This window comes from Muscardinus avellanarius, assembly GCF_963383645.1.
Source record: "Muscardinus avellanarius genome assembly, chromosome: 8".
Classification (NCBI taxonomy): Eukaryota; Metazoa; Chordata; class Mammalia; order Rodentia; family Gliridae; genus Muscardinus; species Muscardinus avellanarius.
The window spans coordinates 3,519,905-3,531,931 of record NC_137794.1 but is presented as its reverse complement, the minus strand read 5'-3'; positions in this window follow the sequence as shown (position 1 = coordinate 3,531,931).

The window sequence follows — 12,027 nt, the reverse complement described above, 5'->3', positions numbered from 1 at the left end:
CTTCGTGGTGGAGCTGCTCTCCAGAACAGCGATTCTGGGCCAGTCCCAGTCCTCTGGAAGTCCTGATCCTAGCCACCACCGGTACCAAGCGAATCCACTCCTCTTGAGGACACGGTGCAGCCTAGGGTACTTCTTAAATCTTCTCAGACAACTCCAGCGTGTAGCTGAGCCTGCCACCCAGTCCCCTGGGCCAGATCCTTTAGGGATCAGATAGAAATGCTGAGACCCAGCTGGGCGTGGGGCGCACGCTCGTCATCCCAGCATTTGGGAGGCTGAGACCAGAGGATCTGGGTTCAAGAACAGCCTCGGCTACTTAGTGAAGCCCTTTGCATTTCAGTGAGACCCTGTTTCCAAATAAAGAATTAAAAATAGGGCTGGGGGTATAGCTCAGAGGTAGAATGCCCCTGGGTTCTATTCCCAGTACCACACAAAAAAGGAAAGAAAGAAAGAAAGAAAGAAAGAAAGAAAGAAAGAAAGAAAGAAAGAAAGAAGAAAAACAGGGCTGGGGATAGTAGCTCAGAGGTAAAATGCCCCTGGATTACATCCCCAGTGCCCAAAAAAATAAATAAATGAAGAAAGAAAGGAAGGAAGAAGAAAGAGGGAAAGAAAGAAAGAAAGAAAGAAAGAAAGAAAGAAAGAAAGAAAGAGAGAAAGAAAGAGAGAAAGAAAAGATAGATTAGAGCTGGGATGTAACTTGGAGGTAGAATGGCCCTGGGTTCCATTCCATTCCCAGTACCACAAAAAAAGAAAGAAAGAAGAAAGAAAGAAAGAAAGAAAGAAGGAAGGAAGGAAATGCTGAGACCCAGAGAGTGGCCCAGCAAGGCGGTGGTGCACCCCAGCGCCTCCCCTGCTGCCTGCCCACCCATCCTCCTTTGCCGTGGCCTGGCCTGGCCAACTGCTGGTCACAGGAGGACCCTAGAGTTCTTGGCTCTAAGGCTGGCTTGGAGGGAGGTGAGGTGAGGCTGTCAGTCCATCGCAGAAAGGAGGTTAGATGCCCTAGAGCAAAGCCCAGCCTGGAAATTCTCCTCATCCCAACACCTCTCCGTGTGTTTGAGTGTGTGTGTGTGTGTGTGTGTGTGTGTGTGTGTGTGTGTGTGTGTGGTACTGGGGATGGAACCCAGGGGCTTTCTACCTCCAGGCGACACTCTCAGACCTATTTCATATTTTATTTGGAAGCAGGGCCACACCAAGCTGCTCTAGGAGGCTGGAAAGCCAGGTGGGTGGGGCTCGCACTACACACAGCAAAGAGCTGGGACTGACCTGGAGCAAGATTCCCCGACCCCACCCCAGGGGCCCGGGACGCTGCTCCTCTGCCCTCCCCACCCTCGGCTGACGCACAGACCTTTGTCCTCCACCTCAATTTTCTCATTCCTGGGGGAGATGACGGAAGCCGCACAGCCTGCGGGCTGTCAGCAGCTTCTTTTCATTCTGGGGTCTGGCTGGTCTCAGTAAGTCTCTCCAGGGACCTCTAAGGCCTAGTGTCCTATGTGTGGGACACCAGAATCTGGAGGCCAGGATAGTGGTGCAGGGCTATAATCCTAGTACTTGGGGAGCTGAGACAGGAGGATCCCAGGTTTGAGGCCAGCCTCGGTAACATAGTGACACCCTGTTACCAAAATAATAAATAAAAAGGACAAGGGGGATAGCTCAGAGGTGAAATGCTCTTAGGTTTGATCCCCAATACAAAAACAAAACTCTGCAAGTATCTCAGGGATTCTGAGTGTTTAAATTTAGGACATTCAGTGTTCAAATGGTACCGTTGGAGAGGCTCATGAGGCATCTATTCTTTTACCATCTTTTTCCTCTACCTCCTAACCCAGCATGTCTTAATCCTAGTCATGTATGGAATTGCCCAGGGAACATTTTTAAAATGCTGAGAGCTGGGCGCGGTAGCACATGCTTGTAATCCCACTACTTGGCAGGCTAAGACAGGAGGATCACAGGTTTGACGACAGCCTCGGCAATTTAGCGAGGCCCTCCACAACTTAGCGAGACCCTGTTTCAAAATAAAAAAGAAATAGGGCTGGGGAGCCAGCGTGGTGGTACACACCTGTAATCCCAGTACTTGGGAGGCTGAGGCGGGAGAATAGGTTTGAGGACAGCCTCAGCCAGTAGTGAGACTCTCATCAACCTAGTGACCCTGTCTCAGATAAATAATAATAAAAGGCTGGGGGTGGAGCTTGGAGGTCGAATGCCCCTGGGTTCCATCTTAAGTACCACAAAAAAAGAAGGGGCAAAAAGAAAAAAACAGGGCTGGGGGTATAGCTCACAGATAGAACACTCCTGGGTTCAATCCCCAATAACACACATGCGCACACACACAAAGAGTTCAGACGGGGGTGGAGATTAACTCAGTGGTAGAGCACCTGCCTAACATATGAGAGGCGCTGGGCTCAATCCCTCAACACCGCAATATATATATATGTACCTATATATGTTTTAAAAAGTTCAGATGGTGATTTTTATGTGCACATATTTTACCACAATAAAAAATGCAGAGAAAAAAAAATCCCCAAATAAATAAAAGCCACAATTAGCTGTACAGCTGAGCTCCTCAAGTATGGCCACATGACCTTGCCTTCAGGTTTCCTTCGGAGACAGAGACAGGGGGACAGATGCAGAATGAATGAACTCGGGATTTATACTGATGATAAACAGGAAATCGTAGATGGCCCAAATATTTACACGGTACGCAGGCTTCAGGATAGGAGGGCAGAAGAGGGGCCGGGGACGCAGGGACGATGTAAATGTTAGTAGAAGCTGAGGCGGAAGCCAGGCAAACGTGAGCTTCCAGCACCCAGGGAAAGCGGGGTGACTAGAGGAGGGGACACCCCAGCCAGGCACAGGGAGCACGTGCCAGGGGCCTGGCCACCTCCTTCCTGCCTTCTACAGGAGACCCTTGTTTACCCTGTGAGGCTGAAAGAGAATATAATCAAATTATGGCTGGTTATTGGGAAGGACTGTCTCCCGTGGGGAAGGCAGCAGGGCGGCTGAGAAGGAAACCGACTCTTCCAGGACACTGTTTGTTTGCTCCTTCCCCGGCTCCCTCTGTCCCCAAGCCCTTTCCTCCCTTTCTGGCTTCCCCTGCCATGACATCTCCTTTGCAGAAACTCGGCTGGGGGAGCAGAGCTGCCGCTTCTCCGTGTCAGTTAGTGAATGTGGGTAGGACAACCAGGACCCCCCATCTGCAGGAGCTCCCCTTGCTGGTTACGACAGGATCCCCGAATAACGATCTCCCCAGCCCCCTACTCCACGTCCCAGCCGGACAGCAAATTCAATCTCTCTATGACCAGAAGTCAGGTCACTTGTTGGTTTTTTTTTTTTTTTTTTTTTTTTTTTTTGTGTGTGTGTGTGTGTGCGTGTGTGTGTGGCATTGAAGATTGAACCCAGGAACAATCTACCTCTAAGCTACACCCCCAGTCTTATTTTATTTTATTATTATGTGGTACTGGGGATGGAACCCAGGGGCATTTTATCCCAAGTTACACCCCTAGCCCTATTTTTTATTCTTTATTTTGAAACAGGGTCTCACTGAGTTGCAAAGGGCCTCACTAAGTAGCTGAGACGGTCCAGAACTGCGAGCCTCCTGTCTCAGCCTCCCGATTGCTCGGATTACCAGTGTGCGCCACCACACCTGGCTCCTATTATATTTTTCTTTGGAAACAGGGTCTCTCTAGGTTGATGAGAGCCTCCTACCTGTGCCACCACACCCGGCTACTTGATTGTTCACATCTTGGTCTTTAACTTGATGGGTCTTTTGCAGGAAATCACCTATTCTTTCTGGAGCTGGGAATGGAGTCCTGTCAGAAGGAAGACCTCCCTCTGCCTACCCCAGGTCTGTCTACCGTGAGACGGGGCCGGGGGGGGGGGGTCCACTCATCCAGGGCCCTCAAGTCTCACAGACCGAGACAGATGAAACACACGAAATATCAGCAACAGGGGCAGTGGCTGGGGGTGCGACACATCCCGTGTCCTGCACCCCCGAGACCCGGGAGAGGACCGACGGGACTGGGTGGCAGAGAGCTAAAAGCCTCCCTCTGGGTCATCTTATCCATCCCCCTGCCTCCATGCAAGCCACATGTCGTTTCTTAGGGAGGAGCACAGTGGGGCATAGGTCCCTCGGAAAGGCCGAATCGACCAAAACTGGGAAGGAAAGCAGTCGCCTCTCCCTCTGCCTTCCAAAGCCCCAGGAGGATCCGACAGAGACGCTGGCTCCGCTGCCTCCCCTGGGCTCTCCCGTTCCACGTCCTGGCAGCTCTTGGTAATAAATGCATCAGAAAACCTTCTCTGGGGTCAAAAGGAAACTGTGAGCAAAGGGAAAGGTGGTATCTTTCCAAACATGGAGTTCTGACGGCTCTCTCTCTCTCTCTCTCTCTCTCTCTCTCTCTCACACACACACACACACACACACACACACACACACACACACCACGCTATGCAGGAAACACATACCACGTGCACACGAGTACTCACAGCCAGAAAAATGTAGTTTACAATCTTTTATTACTATTGCTCTTCACTTTATTTATTTATTTATTTATTTATTTATTTATTTTTGCAGTACTGGGGATGGAATTCAGGGGCATTAGATCTCTGGGCTATACCCCCAAGCCCTATTTTTTATTCTTTATTTGGAAACAGGGTCTCACTGAGTTGCAAAAGGCCTCACTAAATAGCTGAGGCTGTCCGCGAACCACAATCCCCCAGTCTCAGCCTCCCAAATGCTGGGATGACAAGCGTACACCACCACGCCCGGCTCTTACTCTCCACTTTAATCGGGAAACTGTCAGGTCAGAGCTCAGCCAGTTTTGAGGAAGCCCGTGACTGTCCCTGCAGCCCCTCCCGCCTGAGCAAGTCTCGGGGCCACAATGGCAGACTGAGCACAGGAGAACAGAGCTCCGGCTTTCCCGCCTCTCTCCTCTGTGACTGGGGCACTTTATACTTTGGCTCAGAACGACGGAATCATAAAACTGGAGGCGACCTCAGAGGTTCCCTGCCCAGCATGTCACTGTCCGGATGAGGTCCTGGGAGTCTGGAGCACTCTGCTCCCTGCCTTCTAATCCCAGTGCTTCCAGCACCACACACACACACACACACGCACACACACGCACACACACACACGCACACACGCACACACGCACGCACACACACGCACAAGCACACACACGCACACACATGCACAAGTACACGCACACACACACGCACAAGCACACGCACACGCACAAGCACACACATGCACACACGCACACACACGCACAAGCACACACATGCACACACACACACACACACACACACACACACACACACACGGTATCCAGCCCCAGCCAGAGCTTGCTCAGGTCGGGAAGGAACCAGGCTGAGCGGGCCTCGCTGGCCCCAGCCACAGACTGGACCTCCTACTGGCTCCTGGCCTGTGCCGCAAGGGCAGCCGAAGGTGCGGTGGCCTTCTCCCCTCCTGCAGGGGGTTTAGCTGGGGCCTCCTGTCTCTGGCCTCCCATTACCAGAGGCTCCGGGATGCTGAAGGCCCCAGAACCTTCCTTCCACTGACTCCACCTGTTTTCGTGTTTTCTTTCCTTTTCCTTATTAGGACAGCAACATGCCCTAATATTCTAATTTGTTTAATTTACAATAAATCTGTTCTACGGCACATATAAGGTCTTTTGTACTTTTTCTGTTTTCCAGTTTTGTTTTTGTTTTGTGATGCTGAGAATTAAAGCCAGCGACATTCTAACTCCAAGCTGCACCCCCAGCCCAATATTTTTGGTTTTGAAGCAGTCTCGCTAGGTTGATGAGAGCTCACTATGTTGCTGAGACTGGCCTTGAACCTGTGATCCTCCTGTCTCAGCTTCCCAAGTATTGGGACGACAGGCATGCGCCACCACACCTGACTTTGTTATTTTTTCTAAATTGTGTCTTATTTCACAATAATTTTTTTTTTTTTTTTTTTTTTTTTTTGGTGGTTCTGAGGGTGGAACCCAGGGAGTTTCTACCTCTGGGCTATACTCCCAGATCTATTTTATATTTTATTTGGAAACAGGCTCTCACTAAGTTGCTGAGAGCCTCACTAAGTAGCTGAGGCTGGCTTCGAACCTGTGAGATCCTCCTGTCTCAGCCTCCTAAACGCGGGGATTACAAGTGTGGGCCACCACGCCCGGCTCAAAAAATGTTTAAAACATAGCCAGGCGTGGTGGTGCACGCTTGTAGTCTCAGCATTTGAGAGGCTGAGACAGGAGGCTCACAGTTTGCAGACAACATCAGCTACTCAGTGAGGCCCTCTGTAACTCAGTGAAAGCCTGTTTCAAAATAAAGAATAAAAAATAGGGCTGAGGAGGTAGCTCGGAGGTGTCCCACTGGGTTCCATCCCTGGTACCGCAAAAAAAAAAAAAAATCTGTTTTTAAAAATGTTTAAAACATTAGCACAACTTTAGTGAGACTCTGTTTGAAAATAAAAAATAAAATAGGAGCTGGGTGTGGTGGCGCACACCTGTGACTCCAGTACTCGGGAGGCCAGCAAGATCAAAGGTTCAGAGCCAGCCTCAGCAACTTAGCAAGACTCTGTTTCCAAATTCAAAAAAAAAAAAAAAAAAAAAAAAGGATAAAATAGAGCTAGGGATGTAGCTCAGAAGTAGTTGGGTTCAGTACCACACACAAAAAAAAGTTAAAAATGAAAACCAGCCCCCCCAAAAAAGGAGATGGCAAGTAAATTTTAGGACAATCATGAAGTTTATAAAGTGTTTATTTGTGAAACAAACATTTTCACCCCTGAAGAATGATCCCAAAGTGCTGGAGTCATTTGTTTGCAAAAAGAACACTGTGCCTGCTCAGTTCATACCCTTCAGTGAAATGAAGGGACAAACAAATCATCATAAAATGAACAAATTAGAAAGAGTAAGGGTCCTGGTGAGGAAGAGAAATAACACTCAGAGCTGAATGGGAAATGTCAAGTTAGAAAAGACTCTAGAGCCGGGCGTGGTGGGCACGCCTGTGATCCCAGTGCTTGGGAGATTGAGACAGGAGGATCGCAGGTTCACAGCCAGCCTCAGCTACTGAGTGAGGCCCTCCACCACTTAGTGAGACCCTGTTTCAAAATAAAGAATAAAGCCGGGCGTGGTGGCGCACGCTTGTAATCCCAGCATTTGGGAGGCTGAGACCAGAGGATCGCGGTTCGTGGACAGCCTCAGCTATTTAGTGAGGCCCTCCGCAACTCAGTGAGACCCTGTTTCAAACTAAAGAATAAAAAATAGGGCAGGGGATGTAGCCTGGAGGTCGAATGCCCCTGGGTTCCAACCCCAGACCCACACACAAAAAAGGAAAGAAAGAAAGAAAGAAAGAAAGAAAGAAAGAAAGAAAGAAAGAAAGAAAGAAAGAAAGAATAAAACCGGGCGTGGTGGTGCACGCTTGTAATCCCCGTGCTTGGGAGGCTGAAACAGGAGGATCGCACAGGTTCGAAGCCAGCCTCAGCTACTTAGTGAGGCTCTCAGCAACTTAGTGAGACCCTGTTTCCAAATAAAATATAAAAAATGGGTCTGGGAGTATAGCCCAGAAGTAGAAAGTCTCTGGGTTCCACCCCAGTACCACCAAAAAGAAAGAAAGAAAGAATAAAAAAACATAGGTGTAGCTTGGAGGTAGAGAGCCCCTGGGTTCAATCTCCAGTACTGGAAAAAAAAGACTCTAAAAGCTGCGTGTGATGGGTGTGATGGTGTGATGGTGGCACAGGCCTGTAATCCCAGTACTTGGGAGGCCAGCTTCAGCAACTTAATGAGACCCTGTTTCAAAAATAAAAAGCCAGTCGTGGTGATGCACACTTGTAATCCCAGTACTTAGGAGGCTAAGACAGGAGGACTGCACGTTCTGGGCCATCCTCAGCTACTTAGTGAGGCCGTCCGCAACTTAAGGAGACCCTGTTTCAAAATAAATTTAAAAAATAGGGCTGGAGGTGTAGCTTAACGGTAGAATGCCCCTGGGTTCCATCCCCAGTACCGGAAAAATAATTTTTTTAAATAAAATAAAAAGGTCTGGGGGTGTAATTAGGTGATCAAATGCCCCTGGGTTCAATTCCCAGTACCAAAAGAGAAAGGACTTTGTTCCCGACCCATGTATCAAGCAGGACACACTTGTAGAGGCCACCACCAAGCAAAGGGTCCCTTGTCCAAGATCTTCTCCCTAACCCCCAATCATACCTTTTTGGGGGTCACAGCCCAAACAGGAGGACACTGCCCCTTACAAGAGGTCGTGGGAAACGGAAGTGTGCGGCCAGGCGAGGCCGCAGCAGCCAGGACTGGCTTTCCTCCAGCCCAGCTGTCTCCACAGCTGGAGGTGCGTCCCTCCCCTCATCTGCATAGAACCCCGCGGGGAGGAGGGGCAGTGGCTGCAGATGAAACCAGACCCTTCTAGGGAGGCGCCAGCCTCAGTTCCTGGCTGGGCAGGGCTGGCCACACGTTGTTATGGTTGAGTTGAGCAGCTGAGAATCGGCAGGGGGGTTGTAAGGAAACCACACTGATGAAGAGAAAGCGAACAGGACTGATCCTGTCTGCGGCGCTTTCCTCCGTCCCCGCAGCCCCTCCCACGGTGATGTCTATCAGACCAGCTCCCTAGCCTTCCCACCCTTTCCTGGCCATGGCCCTTGAACAGATCGCAACTGGGCAGCTCTTGGCTCTAATCCACTTTCTGTGTGTGCATGCATGTGTATGTGCGTGTGCGTGTGCGTGTGCGTGTGTGTGTGTGTGATGCTGGAGTCTGAATCCTGGGTCACTATCCTTCCAAGCTACACGCCCAGCCCTATTTTTTTTTTTTTTTTTTTTTTTTTTTGAAACGGTCTAGCTAAGAGCCTCACAGGTACTGGGATTCCAGGCATGTGCCACCATGCCTGGCTTGATCCCACTTGCTGAGCAAGGTGGGAAGAGGGCTGGAAGAGTCCTCCATCCACTGCTGGGCCCCAAACTTCCCCCGAAGCCACAGGCAGGTTGACTCTCCCTCCGTGTCCCGGTTCTCACCTTTGCTCTGGCCCAAGCCTGCATCCCGCTGGTGGACAGCAAGTCGTTGGATCAGATTATTTCTGCTGGGAGGCCAAGTTTTCCTTGGCAAAATAAATATGTCTGGGTTCATCTCCTGTGGGCGTTTTGCTGGACATCTTCCTTGGGAAGGTTATTTGGGACTTACATTATCTCCAGAATTAAGAGAAAGTCCAGGGCCAGGTGTGGAAAGAAAAAGGAAAGGTGCCTTGGGAGTGGGGCAGAACTGGAGAGGGTGGGGCTCCCTGGCAGCGGGGGTGGCTAAGAGAGGACGGCAGGCCCTGGCCTCTCACAGATGGGCCCCTCGGGGTCACCGAGTGGGGTGGGGAGTTCTCTGGAAGCCTGACTTCCAGGCTTACCACTGTATCTGGAAACAGTGTGCTCTAGGCATGGCAGTGAGTCGGCCAAACACCTGAGACACTGCAGCACGGAAGGACCTTTGCCTGGCACCTGCCATCCCATAGTCCCCAGACAACGGTCCTCGCTCCCTTTTATTCCACAGCAGAATTGTACTTAAAAATATCCGTAAAGCCAGATGTGGTGATGTATACTCGTGATCCCAGTACTTGGCAGGCTGATAGGAGGATCACAGGTTTAAAGCCAGCCTCAGCAACTTAGGGAGACCCTGTCTCAAAATTAAAAATAAAATTTCAAAGGTGCTGGGCACGCAAATTAGAGGTACAGGCCCCTGGGTTGAATCCCTAGTACTTAGAAGTCGAGGAGGAGGAGGAGGAGGAGGAGGAGGAGGAGGAGGAGGAGGAGAAGAAGAAGAGGAAGAGGAAGGAGAAGGAGAAGGAGAAGGAGAAGAGGGGAAAGAGAAGGAGAAGAAGGAGGAGGAGAAGGAGGAGGAGGAGAAGAAAAAGAAAAAGAAGAGAAGAAAGAAGAGAAAATAGAGATTAATAGAAACCAAAGACGTTCCAGAAGACAGACTAGATAAATACAGTAGAGAAAGCGTTATATTTTCCATAAAGGGTGCTGGGTCAGTTAGATATTGCTATGGGAATATGATAGACATTGTTATGGGAAGTTAGATATTGCTATGGGAATTTTAGTTCCAATCTTAGATTACATGACAAAACTATTCCAGATAATTAAAGTCTTGTATGTGAGTCGGGATGGTGGCAATCGTCTTGCAGCCCAGTACTATGAGGCTGAGATGGGAGAATCACAGGTTTGAGGACAATCAGCCTTAGCAATTTAGTGAGACCCCGTTTCAAAAGAAAAAATGAAGCCAGGTGTGGGGGTACGCTTGTAATCCCAGCAAGTGGGAGGTGAGACAGGACGACTGCAGGTTTGAGGACAGCTCAGCAAGTGGTAGAACTCATCAGTCTAGCAAGGCTGTGTTTCAAATTTTTTTAAAAAAGGCCAGAGTATGGTAGTGTACGCTTCTACTCCCTGTACTTGGAAGGCTAGACAGGAGAATTACAGGTTCATGGCCATCCTCAGCTACCTAGTGAGGCCCTCCACAACTTAGTGAGGCTCTTTCAAAATAAAGAATGAAATAGGGCTGGGGGTGTACCTCAGAGGAGAATGCCCCTGGCTTCTACAACCAGTACCCCCCCACACACAAAGAGGATATCTAAATGTCTGTCTTCATAAACATATGAAAAATTAGTCATCTCCATTAGGCATCAGAGAAATGTAAAATCAATACACAATGAGATTCTACTATACCAACCAGAATGAGAAGAAAAAGAACAGAAATGTCAGATATTAATAAGGTTGTGGAGCAACCGTAACTCTCATACACAGCCGGTACCAGAAGACCCTGGTACGACCACTGTGGGAAACTGACAGGATCTACGTAAGCTGAGCATATGCATGCCCACAGCCTCAGAATTTCACTGCCAAAGACACGACTGAAAAAAGCTCGCTCTTGTGTTGGCCAAAATATATGTATTCCAAAACTATTTGCAATAGTTCAAAGTGGAAATGATCAACAGAACAAAGAACTTAAAACAAAATTTTTTTTCAGTACTGGGGGTGGAACCCTGTAGAAAGGTAGAAAGCCTCTGGGTTCCACCCCAGTACCAATAATAATAATAATAATAATAATAATAATAATAAATAATAATAATAATAATAATGTATATTCACATTAGAGTATTTCTGGTGTTAAACATCCTCATAATGATTATGCTGGGGGTAGTGTCTGAAAGGGGACACAAGCAGATGTTCAAGAGAGATGGTTATGTTCTTTTGTGTGTGTGTGATACTGGGGATGGAACCCAGAGGCTTTCTACCTTTCTACAGGGTTCTCAGCCTCCCAAGCGCTGGGATTACAAGCGTGCGCCACCACGCCCTGCCAGTACTTCCTTTTTATTTTATTGTTTCTTTTTTCTAATGTCATTGTAGAAAATATGGGCTTTTTTTGTTTGTTTGTTTTGCAGTACTGGGGATTGAACCCAGGGGCATTCTACCTCCAAGCTACACCCCCAAACCTATTTTTTTTTAAATTTTAAAACAGGGTCTCACTAAGTTGGAGAAAGCTTCACTAAGTAGCTGAGGCTGGCTGCATACCGCCATCCTCCGGTCTCAGTCTCCCAAGTACTGAGATTACAAGCGTGCGCCACCACGCCTGGCCTAGAAAATATGTGCTTTTAAAACCTGAAATTTGATTATAAGTCAGGATAAGATCATGAGGAGAGGGTTGGACTTGAAGGCTTTAGCTCACTTTATCCAAAACAAGTGCTGTGTGGAGCTTTGTTACTGCCCCAGTTTTTGCTGGTTCCCCAGAAACAGTTGAGGATGGATAAAAAATAAAAAATAAAAAAAAGCAGGACATGCTGTACAGTGGGTATGGTTCAAGGTCATCTAACAGAAAAAAAGTGGCATCTACAGGAAGAGTAAGAGTTTCCTGATCTTGACTGAGGCCCCTAAACCTACACCTGCACCCCTCTGTTCACTTCTAACCCACGTGTCTGTTCTCTCATCTTGATTGGCCTTTCAAGCTTCCCCTTCCCTGGTCGGCCTTGGCTGAATGTGGTGTTTTATGGTACCCCGAAGCCACATTTCT